A 14,251-nucleotide genomic window follows, 5' to 3' on the forward strand; every position below is an offset into this window, starting at 1 on the left:
TTTTTTTCGTAATGATCGGTATTTTGCGATTTTTCGGCTAATTGTCACAAACTTTTTCGTTGCCATTCCGAATGTTGCGCAAAATCTGACGATTTTTTCGTAGCGTTAATACTTGCGCGAAAAGTCGCGAATTTTTCGCAGCTTTCGCGCCGAGTACAAAAGATTCGGATTCATTCAAGCTTCAGTATGGTGACTTTTCTTGGGCCGGGTTGGAGCTGCAGAGTGCCATTGAGCCCTATGGGAGACTTTCCTTGGGCCGGGTTGGAGCTGCAGAGTGCCATTGAGTCCTATGGGAGACTTTCCTTGGGCCGGGTTGGAGCTGCAGAGTGCCATTGAGCCCTATGGGAGACTTTCCTTGGGCCAGGTTGGAGCTGCAGAGTGCCATTGAGCCCTATGGGAGACTTTCCTTGGGCCGGGTTGGAGCTGCAGAGTGCCATTGAGCCCTATGGGAGACTTTCCTTGGGCCAGGTTGGAGCTGCAGAGTGCCATTGAGCCCTATGGGAGACTTTCCTTGGGCCGGGTTGGAGCTGCAGAGTGCCATTGAGCCCTATGGGAGACTTTCCTTGGGCCGGGTTGGAGCTGCAGAGTGCCATTGAGCCCTATGGGAGACTTTCCTTGGGCCCGGTTGGAGCTGCAGAGTGCCATTGAGCCCTATGGGAGACTTTCCTTGGGCCAGGTTGGAGCTGCAGAGTGCCATTGAGCCCTATGGGAGACTTTCCTTGGGTCGGGTTGGAGCTGCAGAGTGCCATTGAGCCCTATGGGAGACTTTCCTTGGGCCGGGTTGGAGCTGCAGAGTGCCATTGAGCCCTATGGGAGACTTTCCTTGGGCCGGGTTGGAGCTGCAGAGTGCCATTGAGCCCTATGGGAGACTTTCCTTGGGCCGGGTTGGAGCTGCAGAGTGCCATTGAGCCCTATGGGAGACTTTCCTTGGGCCGGGTTGGAGCTGCAGAGTGCCATTGAGCCCTATGGGAGACTTTCCTTGGGCCGGGTTGGAGCTGCAGAGTGCCATTGAGCCCTATGGGAGACTTTCCTTGGGCCGGGTTGGAGCTGCAGAGTGCCATTGAGCCCTATGGGAGACTTTCCTTGGGCCAGGTTGGAGCTGCAGAGTGCCATTGAGCCCTATGGGAGACTTTCCTTGGGCCAGGTTGGAGCTGCAGAGTGCCATTGAGTCCTATGGGAGACTTTCCTTGGGTCGGGTTGGAGCTGCAGAGTGCCATTGAGCCCTATGGGAGACATTCCTTGGGCCGGGTTGGAGCTGCAGAGTGCCATTGAGCCCTATGGGAGACTTTCCTTGGGCCGGGTTGGAGCTGCAGAGTGCCATTGAGCCCTATGGGAGACTTTCCTTGGGCCGGGTTGGAGCTGCAGAGTGCCATTGAGCCCTATGGGAGACTTTCCTTGGGCCGGGTTGGAGCTGCAGAGTGCCATTGAGCCCTATGGGAGACTTTCCTTGGGCCAGGTTGGAGCTGCAGAGTGCCATTGAGCCCTATGGGAGACTTTCCTTGGGCCGGGTTGGAGCTGCAGAGTGCCATTGAGTCCTATGGGAGACTTTCCTTGGGTCGGGTTGGAGCTGCAGAGTGCCATTGAGCCCTATGGGAGACATTCCTTGGGCCGGGTTGGAGCTGCAGAGTGCCATTGAGCCCTATGGGAGACTTTCCTTGGGCCAGGTTGGAGCTGCAGAGTGCCATTGAGCCCTATGGGAGACTTTCCTTGGGCCGGGTTGGAGCTGCAGAGTGCCATTGAGCCCTATGGGAGACTTTCCTTGGGCCGGGTTGGAGCTGCAGAGTGCCATTGAGCCCTATGGGAGACTTTCCTTGGGCCGGGTTGGAGCTGCAGAGTGCCATTGAGCCCTATGGGAGACTTTCCTTGGGCCGGGTTGGAGCTGCAGAGTGCCATTGAGCCCTATGGGAGGCTTTCCTTGGGCCGGGTTGGAGCTGCAGAGTGCCATTGAGCCCTATGGAAGGCTTTCCTTGGGCCGGGTTGGAGCTGCAGAGTGCCATTGAGCCCTATGGGAGACTTTCCTTGGGCTGGGTTGGAGCTGCAGAGTGCCATTGAGCCCTATGGGAGACTTTCCTTGGGCCGGGTTGGATATGCAGAGTGCCATTGAGCCCTATGGGAGACTTTCCTTGGGCTGGGTTGGATATGCAGAGTGCCATTGAGCCCTATGGGAGACTTTCCTTGGGAAAGGTTGGAGCTGCAGAGTGCCATTGAGCCCTATGGGAAACTTTCCTTGGGCCGGGTTGGATATGCAGAGTGCCATTGAGCCCTATGGGAGACTTTCCTTGGGCCGGGTTGGAGCTGCAGAGTGCCATTGAGCCCTATGGGAGACTTTCCTTGGGCCGGGTTGGAGCTGCAGAGTGCCATTGAGCCCTATGGGAGACTTTCCTTGGGCCAGGTTGGAGCTGCAGAGTGCCATTGAGCCCTATGGGAGACTTTCCTTGGGCCAGGTTGGAGCTGCAGAGTGCCATTGAGCCCTATGGGAGGCTTTCCTTGGGCCGGGTTGGAGCTGCAGAGTGCCATTGAGCCCTATGGGAGGCTTTCCTTGGGCCGGGTTGGAGCTGCAGAGTGCCATTGAGCCCTATGGGAGACTTTCCTTGGGCCGGGTTGGAGCTGCAGAGTGCCATTGAGCCCTATGGGAGACTTTCCTTGGGCCGGGTTGGAGCTGCAGAGTGCCATTGAGCCCTATGGGAGACTTTCCTTGGGCCTGGTTGGAGCTGCAGAGTGCCATTGAGCCCTATGGGAGACTTTCCTTGGGCCAGGTTGGAGCTGCAGAGTGCCATTGAGCCCTATGGGAGACTTTCCTTGGGCCGGGTTGGAGCTGCAGGGTGCCATTGAGTCCTATGGGAGGCTTCCAAAATCATGCTAAGTCTGAAAGTTTCGCCCGCTGCTTACGAGCGCTCAATACGAACAAGTCGCGACAAGATACGAGCGCATCGTAATGGCTACGAAAAACTCGCGTTTTTTCGCGCAAATTGTATTGGTAACGAAAAAGTCGCGACAATTTCCGCAAAGTCGTAAAGGCGCCGAAAATTCGCAAAAAATACGAAAAAGTCGCAAAATGTTCGTTTTCCAATCGGAATTTTTCCAATTCGGATTTGAATTCGTGTCTTAGTAAATCAGCCCCTAAGGGTGAATACACCGAGCTACTAGTAGCAGCTACTTGTCACGGCTACTAAACTCCAGAAAATCCCCTGCCATAGACAATACTGAGAATTGCCTCTGCTAAAACACACGTAGAGACAATTATCAGTAAATGATCAGCAATGTCTATTTTAGTAGCCACGACAAGCAGGGCCGGATTTCTGTTCTGGGCGCCCCGAGGCCGCCCCTGTTGGTCGTACCCCCCCTCCACCCGTGCGCATGCGCGAACGTGACCCCCCAGTGCGCATGAGCGGACACGCGATAACCCCCCGCCCCCCCCGCGCAGCTGCGAGTACGCATGCGCTACTTTAAACTCCTATACGGAGAGGTCCCCACTGCTCCGTATGGGAGCCAAATGTAAAAATTTTCTTCTGCCGCCCTAGGCCTGGGCCTTTGTGACCTCTCCACAAATCCGGGCCTGACGACAAGTAGCTGCTACTAGAAGCTCTGTTTGTCTTCACTCTTTAAAGCCATGTTCCAAAAAAGACTAAGCACTATTACTACTGCTCATTGTGGCCAAAGGTGATCACGGTGTCTTGTCCTACATAGGTGGAGCACCACAATCACCTTTGGCTACAATGAGCAATAGTAATTCCAAGTAAATACGTGATCACTTCTAAACCATATCTTGGGTGGCTCCACTGGCTGCTAGAATTTATCTCTGCCCCAACCCAAAAGGTAAAGAAATGAGCTGCAAGAGTTAAGTAGGATCTGGCTATGCTGCTGCCTGCCCTTATACACATAGTAGGAACGTAGAAAGACAGAGGAGGAAATCAGATTAAACAGAAACAAATGAGTACCTGCCACATTCTGTCCCTGCAAGGGCCACGTGGGCTCCCCTCATATGGCCTGTTTGGCGAAGGAGGCTACCATTGGGCAGTGGCCAGTCATCTTAGTCATCACCAAGCCTAAACAATCCATGTTTGCTCTATATCAGGGGTCCCCAACCACCTGTCCGGGGACCGGTGCCGGGCCGTGGGCTGTGCTGAACTGGGCCACCTCTGCTCCCAATTACCTGTGATCCCAACTCCCTGATGCGTTACACAGCCATGACAACAGCTATGTGAAGCCAAGGAAGATTTCTACTGATTACGACAAGGACCAAAGTACTTTATTAAGCTGTATGTAATAATAATACTAATAATAAAGTGCATAATATAAAATTTAACTAGCACTAGTTGTGCCGCACCCCCCATCCCCGGTCCTTGGAAAAATTGTCTTGCTTGAAACCGGTCCGTGGTGCAAAAAAGGTTGGGAACCACTGCTCTCTATCCCTCAGGGGGAATGCAATAAGGACCAGCAGTCTTATGCCTTAGGTTTATTGGCCTATTTGGACACATTGGGCAGGCAAGTTATAGGTTTTAAAGATTCTAGATTTTTAACAGGAAAAAGAATCATCGGCTGATTATGATTGTAAGCTCTATGGGGCAGGATCCTCCTTCCTCTTAGCATTTACTCTTGAATATAATCACATATATTGTATATATTTATTTATGTTCTGTTAAGTTCTAGATTTTAACAGGTTCTAGATTTTTAACAGGAAAAAGAATCATCGGCTGATTACAATTGTAAGCTCTGTGGGGCAGGATCCTTCTTCCTCTTAGCATTTACTCACATATATTGTATCTATTTATTTATGTTTTGCTATTGTATCGTTATTGCATTGTTTCTTATCTATTCTATTAAAGGAGACATATCATATTAAAAATTAAGAATGTACCAGTGAATTTTACTCCTCTAGATATAGAAGGATTGTACTTAAAAATTGTGTTTCCAACCAAAAAAATTCCACCAAAACCCCACTAGTCCCGACCATCTGTCCCGCCGACCCATCCCACTTCCTGCAAGCTGAATTCTCTGGATGTGCAGGGGGGCCGGCGGCTCTCAGTACATGGAACTGTAAGATAGGAACCAATCAGCAGCCAGGCTGACCTGATAGGGAACAGCAGCCTGTCTTTGCTTGTGTGACTGCAGGGCTGTGATTGGCTCTCCCCCTCCTACTGTGCTTCTGGCAGGGACCATTATGAAACGCCTACCCCTCATAGTGGTCCTATAATAAAATAGTATTTTTTAAGATTCAGATTCAGTTGTTTTTACACCCCTAATATAATGAATGTGTGACTGGAGCACCCCCTACTGTTCTGTCTGGGTAGGGGCCTAGGCATAACTGATGCAGGAAGCGTCTCCTGATACTTCTCTGCTCAGTTCTTTCTTTCCTGTCCCACTGAGTGATAGAACTGAGCAGAGAAGCACCTGGAGCTGATTCCTCAGTATCAGACTAGCGGGGCACTGGGGGAAAACCCACACCTGTTGGGCCCCACAGCCTGGGCATATAGGCAGGTTATACAGTGCAGTGGGGGAGCACAGGTGGGGCTAGAATGCATCAGGCAAAGATCAGCAGAAATCATTGGCACTAGAAGGGGGTGATACTAGCTGGTGTGTAGGGGTCTCTTAGCTGGCAGGGCTCCTCCCCCAGTCCAACACTCTGCTTCCTGGATCAGTAAATTAAGCTTTTGCCATTCTGTCCAACCCCTAGTCAGAAAAGCAGGGGCTACACATTCAGTTTTAAAACTGCTATTTGCAGGAAGTCTAAAAAAATTATTTAATAAATAGTACACTCTGAGGAAATTTATATAATGTAATATGTTTGGGTTTATGTCCCCTTTAATATACACAGCTACATGTACAGGTTTGGGACCTGTTATCCAGAATGCTCGGGACCTGGGGTTTTCTGGGATCTCCATACCAAATGTCTGCTAAAAATCATTTTAATATTGAATAAACCCAATAGGGCTGTTCTGCCCCCAATAAGGGGTAATTATATCTTAGTTGGGATCAAGTACAGGTACTGTTTTATTATTACAGAGAAAAAGGAATCATTTAACCATTAAATAAACCCAATAGGGCTGTTCTGCCCCCAATAAGGGGTAATTATATCTTAGTTGGGATCAAGTACAGGTACTGTTTTATTATTACAGAGAAAAAGGAATCATTTAACCATTAAATAAACCCAATAGGGCTGTTCTGCCCCCAATAAGGGGTAATTATATCTTAGTTGGGATCAAGTACAGGTACTGTTTTATTATTACAGAGAAAAGGGAATTATTTATTAAATAAACCCAATAGAGCTGTTCTGCCCCAATAAGGGGTAATTATATCTTAGTTGGGATCAAGTACAGGTACTGTTTTATTATTACAGAGAAAAGGGAATCATTTAACCATTAAATAAACCCAATAGGGCTGTTCTGCCCCCAATAAGGGGTAATTATATCTTAGTTGGGATCAAGTACAGGTACAGTTTTATTATTACAGAGAAAAGGGAATCATTTAACCATTACATAAACCCAATAGGGCTGTTCTGCCCCCAATAAGGGGTAATTATATCTTAGTTGGGATCAAGTACAGGTACTGTTTTATTATTACAGAGAAAAGGGAATCATTTAACCATTAAATAAACCCAATAGGGCTGTTCTGCCCCAATAAGGGGTAATTATATCTTAGTTGGGATCAAGTACAGGTACTGTTTTATTATTACCGAGGAAAAAATTAGAATTATTTGCTTATAACGGAGTCTATGGCAGATGGTCTTTCCATTGTTTGGAACTTTCTGGATAACGGGTTTCCGGATAAGGGATCCTATACCTGTACCACTATTTGAATAAAATATAGCTAATTGGGACAGACCTACTCTGCGTAGGGTTCCCAGATAAGAATGGGATTGCCTACCCTCAGTGGCGCTTACGGGGTGCTATAAGGCAGCGGTGTGACATCAAAGGCTTTTATTGGGCATAAAGTAAAACAAAGGACCCCCATTGTGGATTCCGGGCCTCAAACTGATTCCTCTCGAGGAACTCGCATCGGAGCAAATAACAGAATAATGAAAATAGCAACTTGTATTTCCAGCTGCAGCGTTTCCTTTTCTTTCTCGTGTTTTCTCTGCTCTGTATATACAGTCACGGCGAGAAAAAAACGCTTTCGCATTCACATAAAGGAGTCAGCGTGGGACTGCGCACACCATGCACTTACCCTCACCGCACATAATGGGACTATTTTCTGCACATGAGAAACCGCAGGAGTTGGTCCCGAATGACTGGAAATTCCTTCTTATTTATCACCTGCCACCGGATATACAGAGTAACACGACGGAAAATATATTCCCTATAATGTAATATTTACTGGTTACTTGAATACATAGAGGGTTATGTAATAAAAGGCACTAAGTTTGCCCAGGAGCAGTAACCCATAGCAACCAATCAGCAAGTAGAATTTACTGGTCACCTGTTTAAAAGCCAACATCTTATTGGTTGCTATGGGTTACTGCTCCTGGGCAAACATAGTGCCTTTTATTGCATATGGGGGATAGTGTCTTACATTTCTTACAATACATCAACAGAACATACAGGGAGACCAATGCAGTAAATAAAGGAAAACCAAACCCTCACAACATCTCTTCTAAGCACTTTTGCTACTTACATTTTTTTCTGGTTTTCAAAATATTAGCAGATTTTAAACTGATAATACAATGAATTTGAAACAACAGCGCCACCTACTGCTCAGTTCAGTCGAATGGATGCTGTTGGCTGAAAATTAATTTCTTGAGAAATGTCTCGTGATGTTGTTGTGCTTAGAATTACACAGAGAAAACATCAGATGGCTCTTCTCTGCTCACTAACTTCAATTTCTAAGCAAAACAACTACATTGCTTCTCTCCCAGTAGCCAGGCAGCTTGAAATGAATTCTGGGAGAAAAACAATGTTTTGTGATGTTTGTATGCTTAGAAAATGAAAGTGAGCGGAAAAGAAGAGGCATCAGATGTTTCTCTGTCTATGCAAAGTAACATTAGAAGACATTGCTTTTCTCCCAAAATTAATTTTCAGCTGACTGGCTACTAGGAAAAAAGCAATTTGTGATATTTTGTGATATTTCTCTGCTTAGAAAATGATGTTAGTAAGAGAAGAGTGATCAAATGCTCCTTAGGTCTGTTATATGCTGGATTACATTGCAAGGTGTTGCTTTCTCCCCAAATCAATTTTTTTAGCCAACTGGCTACTGGGAGAAACCAATATATTTATATATTTCTCCGCTTAGAAAATGACAGAGAAGGTTCATCTAACATTTCTCTGGTCAGTGCTAATCAGAGCAACATCACAACATATTGCTTTTTTCACAAAATTCATTTTCAGACGACTGTAACCAGGCAAAACTGAACAGCAACTGGCGATGTTTCAAAATAGAAAATAATACAGGTATCGGACCCCTTATCCGGAAACCCGTTATCCAGAAAGCTCCGAATTACGGAAAGCCCGTCTCCCATAGACTCCATTTTAATCAAATAATTCAGAATTTTAAAATTGATTTCCTTTTTCTCTGTAATAATAAAACAGTACCTGTACTTGATCCCAACTAAGATATAATTACCCCTTATTGGGGCAGAACAGCCCTATTGGGTTTATTTAATGGTTAAATGATTCCCTTTTCTCTGTAATAATAAAACAGTACCTGTACTTGATCCCAACTAAGATATAATTACCCCTTATTGGGGGCAGAACAGCCCTATTGGGTTTATTTAATGGTTAAATGATTCCCTTTTCTCTGTAATAATAAAACAGTATCTGTACTTGATCCCAACTAAGATATAATTACCCCTTATTGGGGGCAGAACAGCCCTATTGGGTTTATTTAATGGTTAAATGATTCCCTTTTCTCTGTAATAATAAAACAGTACCTGTACTTGATCCCAACTAAGATATAATTACCCCTTATTGGGGGCAGAACAGCCCTATTGGGTTTATTTAATGGTTAAATGATTCCCTTTTCTCTGTAATAATAAAACAGTACCTGTACTTGATCCCAACTAAGATATAATTACCCCTTATTGGGGGCAGAACAGCCCTATTGGGTTTATTTAATGGTTAAATGATTCCCTTTTCTCTGTAATAATAAAACAGTACCTTGTAACTGATCCCAACTAAGATGTAATGAATCCTTATTGGGTGCAAAACAATCCTATTGGGTTTAATTAATGTTTTATTGATTTTTTAGTAGACTTAAGGTATTGAGATCCAAATTACGGAAAGACCCCTTATCCGGAATGCCCTTGGTCCCGAGCATTCTGGATAATGGGTCCTATACCTGTAATTAATGTATATTGCAAAAGTACTTCACCTTTAAGTTAACTCTCAGAATGTTATAGACTGGGCAATTATAAGCAACTTTTCAATTGGTCTTCATTACTTATTTTGTATAGTTTTTGCCTTCTTCTTCTCAAAACAACAAATAATAAAAAAAAGACCAATTGCAAATGGTCTCAGAATATTACTCTCTACATCACACTAAATGTTAACTCAAGGGTAAACAGCCCCTTTAAAGAGTGGTTTATATTTTTGAGGGTTTACATTTCGCTGGAGCAAGAGGTCTATGTGCTTTTGTGCAGAGATCTCTGGATTCTCCTGGCTTTCCTTGCTTCCTTATATACACAGGGGAAATACACACAGCGCTATAAACCCGATTTATTTATTTACAGTGACCCTATCCTTATCATTTGTACCCTAACCTGTAGATTGTAAGCTCTTATGGTCAGGGCCGTCTGTTTTATTTATGCTCATCCTATCATTTGTAATTGTTTTGTCTCTTCCTGTCATGTTTGTTTCCTTCCGAATACATTGTGTAGCGCTGGGCGCAGTCTTGCTGCATAGTAATTGAACTATAATAAACCTTCCCCTATTCGCTCTCACTCTCTTGGTACATCTGCTAACAGCTGAGCACTTAACAGGGTGATTTACTACACGCAACATTGCATTAGTGCTTTTCTTTTCTATATTAGGCTGATCACCACCAATTGCTCATTGGTTGCTATAGACAACTATCCTGCAGCATTTATTTCCTGTTAGTACATTAGTATTTAAGCCCCGCGTGGCAACTTATTTCTTGCCCTCGTGTCAAGAAACCAATTATCAGGGCTGATTTAAAGTCTCCTAGGCCTGCAGCCGAATACCTGTCCATGTAACAATTTAAAATTGCTCTTTTGAGCACTTTTGCAGTTTATTACCTTTTTAGTCTTCGTGATATTAGCAGTTTTACACTGCTAAGATCATGAACGTATAACAGGATGGCCCCCTGCTGTTCTGGGCAGCTGAACCCCACAGCTAACATTACTAATGCAGTGAGCATCTCCTAACACTTCTCTGCTCAATTCTGTTGCTCCGGTCATGCTGAGTGTCAGGGGTATCAGTTGGTGTTTTTGCTTTCTGGACAGATCACGTGGACCTCTCCTGGTACACACTCGCGATAGGAGAAGTGTAAAACTGCTAATAGAATGAAAACAAAAAATATTATTAATGTAAATTGCATAAGTGCTCGGAAGAGCAATTTTACATTAGGGATATATCCCCCTTAAACTAAGATACAGACCATACAGTTTCCAGTGTACAGGGCTTTGCTTAGCAGAGCTATATAAGTCTTTTAGCCTCCAACATATGTTTTTTTAACCCTAAATCAGGGGCATTTCCATTTGCCGTTAAGCAGAGAGCTCAAAACAAGCCCGACAGCAAGCGCCTCGTGTCAAATACAAATACAGGAGAACAAAGGAGAGCCAAAAAGTCAATTCGTGGGCAGAGTCTAATTCCCCCGTGGTGGCAAAGACCTTTTATTTCAGGTCAGGATTAAAGGCTAAGTACGTGGTCTCAGCGGCACGTCTCACAAACTGCATAAAACATCCGTCATTTTCAATAATTGTCGTTGTTGATGAAAGAGGCTGTTTTTTTCCAGAAGAACATGCTCCCTGGGGGGAACCAGCCAAAGAAACCACAAGGGCTTGGGGATTATAAGAATGGCTACCCCCCCGCTGAGCTACGTCTGTCCGTATCAATTCCATTATGGCCCTCTATTGCCTTGTACTGGAGGGATGTACCATTTTGGGGAGAAGGGTGGGGAAAGGGGGGGCAGAATTGACCGATTGCCTCCCCTGAGTGGGTTGAAGGATTGCGCAGACCCCATAGGCTAGAGGTGACCGCACTTGTACAGAATTTTCCTCTACAATTTAGGGAAATCAAGATCAGACTGTTCAATGAGATGTGAATAATAGTTGCCATAGCAACCAGATAGCAATTAAACTGAAGGTTCATCTTAAAATAAACTTTTGGTATTATGGAGGGAATGGCAAGGAATTTACATGGCATTTTCATGTTTTGTGCTTTGCAGCTTTTGCGTTTACTGATATTTTGCCCTGTGCAAAATCCAGAATGCTCGGGACCTGGGGTTTTCTGGATAAGGGGACTTTCCGTAATTCGGATCTCCTACCTTAAGTCTACTAAAAAAATTATATAAACAGTAATTAAGCCCAATAGGATTGTTTTGGCTCCAATAAGGGGTAATTATATCTTAGTTGGGATCAAGTACAGGTACTGTTTTATTATTACAGAGAAAAGGGAATCATTTAACCATTAAATAAACCCAATAGGGCTGTTCTGCCCCAATAAGGGGTAATTATATCTTAGTTGGGATCAAGTACAGGTACTGTTTTATTATTACAGAGAAAAGGGAATCATTTAACCATTAAATAAACCCAATAGGGCTGTTCTGCCCCAATAAGGGGTAATTATATCTTAGTTGGGATCAAGTACAGGTACTGTTTTATTATTACAGAGAAAAGGGAATCATTTAACCATTAAATAAACCCAATGGGGCTGTTCTGCCCCCAATAAGGGGTAATTATATCTTAGTTGGGATCAAGTACAGGTACTGTTTTATTATTACAGAGAAAAGAGAATCATTTAACCATGAAATAAACCCAATAGGGCTGTTCTGCCCCAATAAGGGGTAATTATATCTTAGTTGGGATCAAGTACAGGTACTGTTTTATTATTACAGAGAAAAGGGAATCATTTAACCATGAAATAAACCCAATAGGGCTGTTCTGCCCCCAATAAGGGGTAATTATATCTTAGTTGGGATCAAGTACAGGTACTGTTTTATTATTACAGAGAAAAGGGAATCATTTAACCATGAAATAAACCCAATAGGGCTGTTCTGCCCCCAATAAGGGGTAATTATATCTTAGTTGGGATCAAGTACAGGTACTGTTTTATTATTACAGAGAAAAGGGAATCATTTAACCATGAAATAAACCCAATAGGGCTGTTGTAAGTATGGATATTGGGATTTGGCTGTCTGTGTGAATGGTGAAATCGCTTGGTTCCTTTGGTTCAGGGGACCCACCCAACAAGAGTGAGGGGGAGCTGCGTTGATTAATTATAATAAAGACTTGGGAAAGGCTCAGCCTCCAACCAATTAAATTCCTACAACAAACTGAAGGTATTATACATGAAGCTGTTGTGGGATTAATCCTGCCGTGTATTCTCTAGCCCTGCCGATGGACCTGTATCCATTGCCTTCCTTCCAATCAGGCAGAAGGCCAAGGTGGGATATATAAAGGGGCTGCTGGGAAAGTTCTAAGTATGAATATATATTTTTCCATCCACCGTCGCCAAACATCCAGGCGGATATGGACACTATCAGTCCCATTTTACTAAGTGTCCCAGAGAGAAGGTCTGTGGTTTCATGGTTCATCCCTATGTGTTTAGATTCACAGACAATGTTACAATAAATTGGTGTAACTTCCCCTTGCTGCCTGTAGTGTATCAGGGAGTGATAACAAAGCAGAGAGGGCAGGTTTTATGATACCATATCTGGAGTCGTTGCAGCAATGCCAATAAGCAAGGTCATTAGAAGATTTCCTTGATATTTTCAAGCTCCACCTAGTGGCAGAATGTAAAATATGTTTGTTAGCTCTGCCTTACATAAGTGCTGTGATGTAAGAGCCTTAAGGCTTATGTCAGACGAGGCGCCTGGCGTATATTTTCGGCAAGCGAAAATATTCGCCAGACGCCTCGTCTGACATTAGCCTAAAGGCCTATTGCTGCTCTCCATGGGATTTCTATGGCCCCAGTCTGTACTAGGACTCCAAAGATATTTTCCATCAATATACTGTATTACCATATCCTCTCCCTAAAGCATTTGGTATGAAATTAATTGGGTCACTACATGTAAGAAGCACCGTGCTAGGGGTTGGGTTTAATAACTCAAAACACTGAATAAATGTAAGTCTGCTGCTCCCCTTTCAGTTAAAATTTAATATATGGTAGAGAGTAATTTTCTGAGACAATTTGCAATTGGTCTTCATGTTTTATTATTTGTAGTTTTTTTAGTTATTTTATTTTTTGTTCAGCAGCCTGCCAGTTTGGAGTTATATGGTTGCTAGGGTCCAATTTCCCTTAGCAACCAGGGAGGGGTTTGTATGAGAGACTGGTATATGAATAGGAGAGGGCCTGAATAGAAAAGAAAGTTACAAAAAGTAATAACAATAATAAAGTTGTAGCCTCACAGAGCAATAGATTTTTGGCTGCCGGGGTCAGTGACCCCCATTTAAAAACTGCAAAGAGCTGGAAGATGAAGGCAAATAATTCAAAAACAAATAAATAATGGAGACCAATTGAAAAGTTGGTTAGAATAGGTTATTCTATAACATACTAAAAGTTAGCTTAAAGGTGAACCGCCCCCTAAGTAGTAAGTAAAATAATATATTATTAATTAAGAGTATCCCTTTTTAATATATTTGAAACTATATACATTTCTTGTAATTTTTTGTGTATTCCTAATTCTGTTTCCATGTGACATTTTTTTTAACAAGTTCCCTTGGTGCCCCGCCCCCTTGGCCTCTTCTAATTAACTCTAATTATCAGGTGGGGCTTCCTTGTATGGGGTGATTGATTGGCCCCATTATTCGGTATTTTTGCCTAGAGGTGCCATTGTTTCCCTATGTGCTGTGATTAGACTGTGTCTGTTTCTAGGGCAGGTACCTAGGCCTGGCTACAGCAATCAGCTAAGCAGCAACATAGCAACGAAAATGGATGGTAATTACAGTAAAATAATCAAATGGATAAAATATCTGCCTGATTTTAAAAGAAAAATTAAACCAAAATTACTCTCCTTCCCATTATCCCAGTTCTGTGCTTCCCCGGCAGATAAAGGCTGTGGATGAATGGTATTCAATTTGTAAATTGGGGCTGATGTTAAGTATAGTCTATATAGAACCTTTAAGCCACACTTCCAACAC

The sequence above is a fragment of the Xenopus tropicalis genome, chromosome 2 (genome assembly GCF_000004195.4).
Source record: "Xenopus tropicalis strain Nigerian chromosome 2, UCB_Xtro_10.0, whole genome shotgun sequence".
NCBI classification, from domain to species: Eukaryota; Metazoa; Chordata; class Amphibia; order Anura; family Pipidae; genus Xenopus; species Xenopus tropicalis.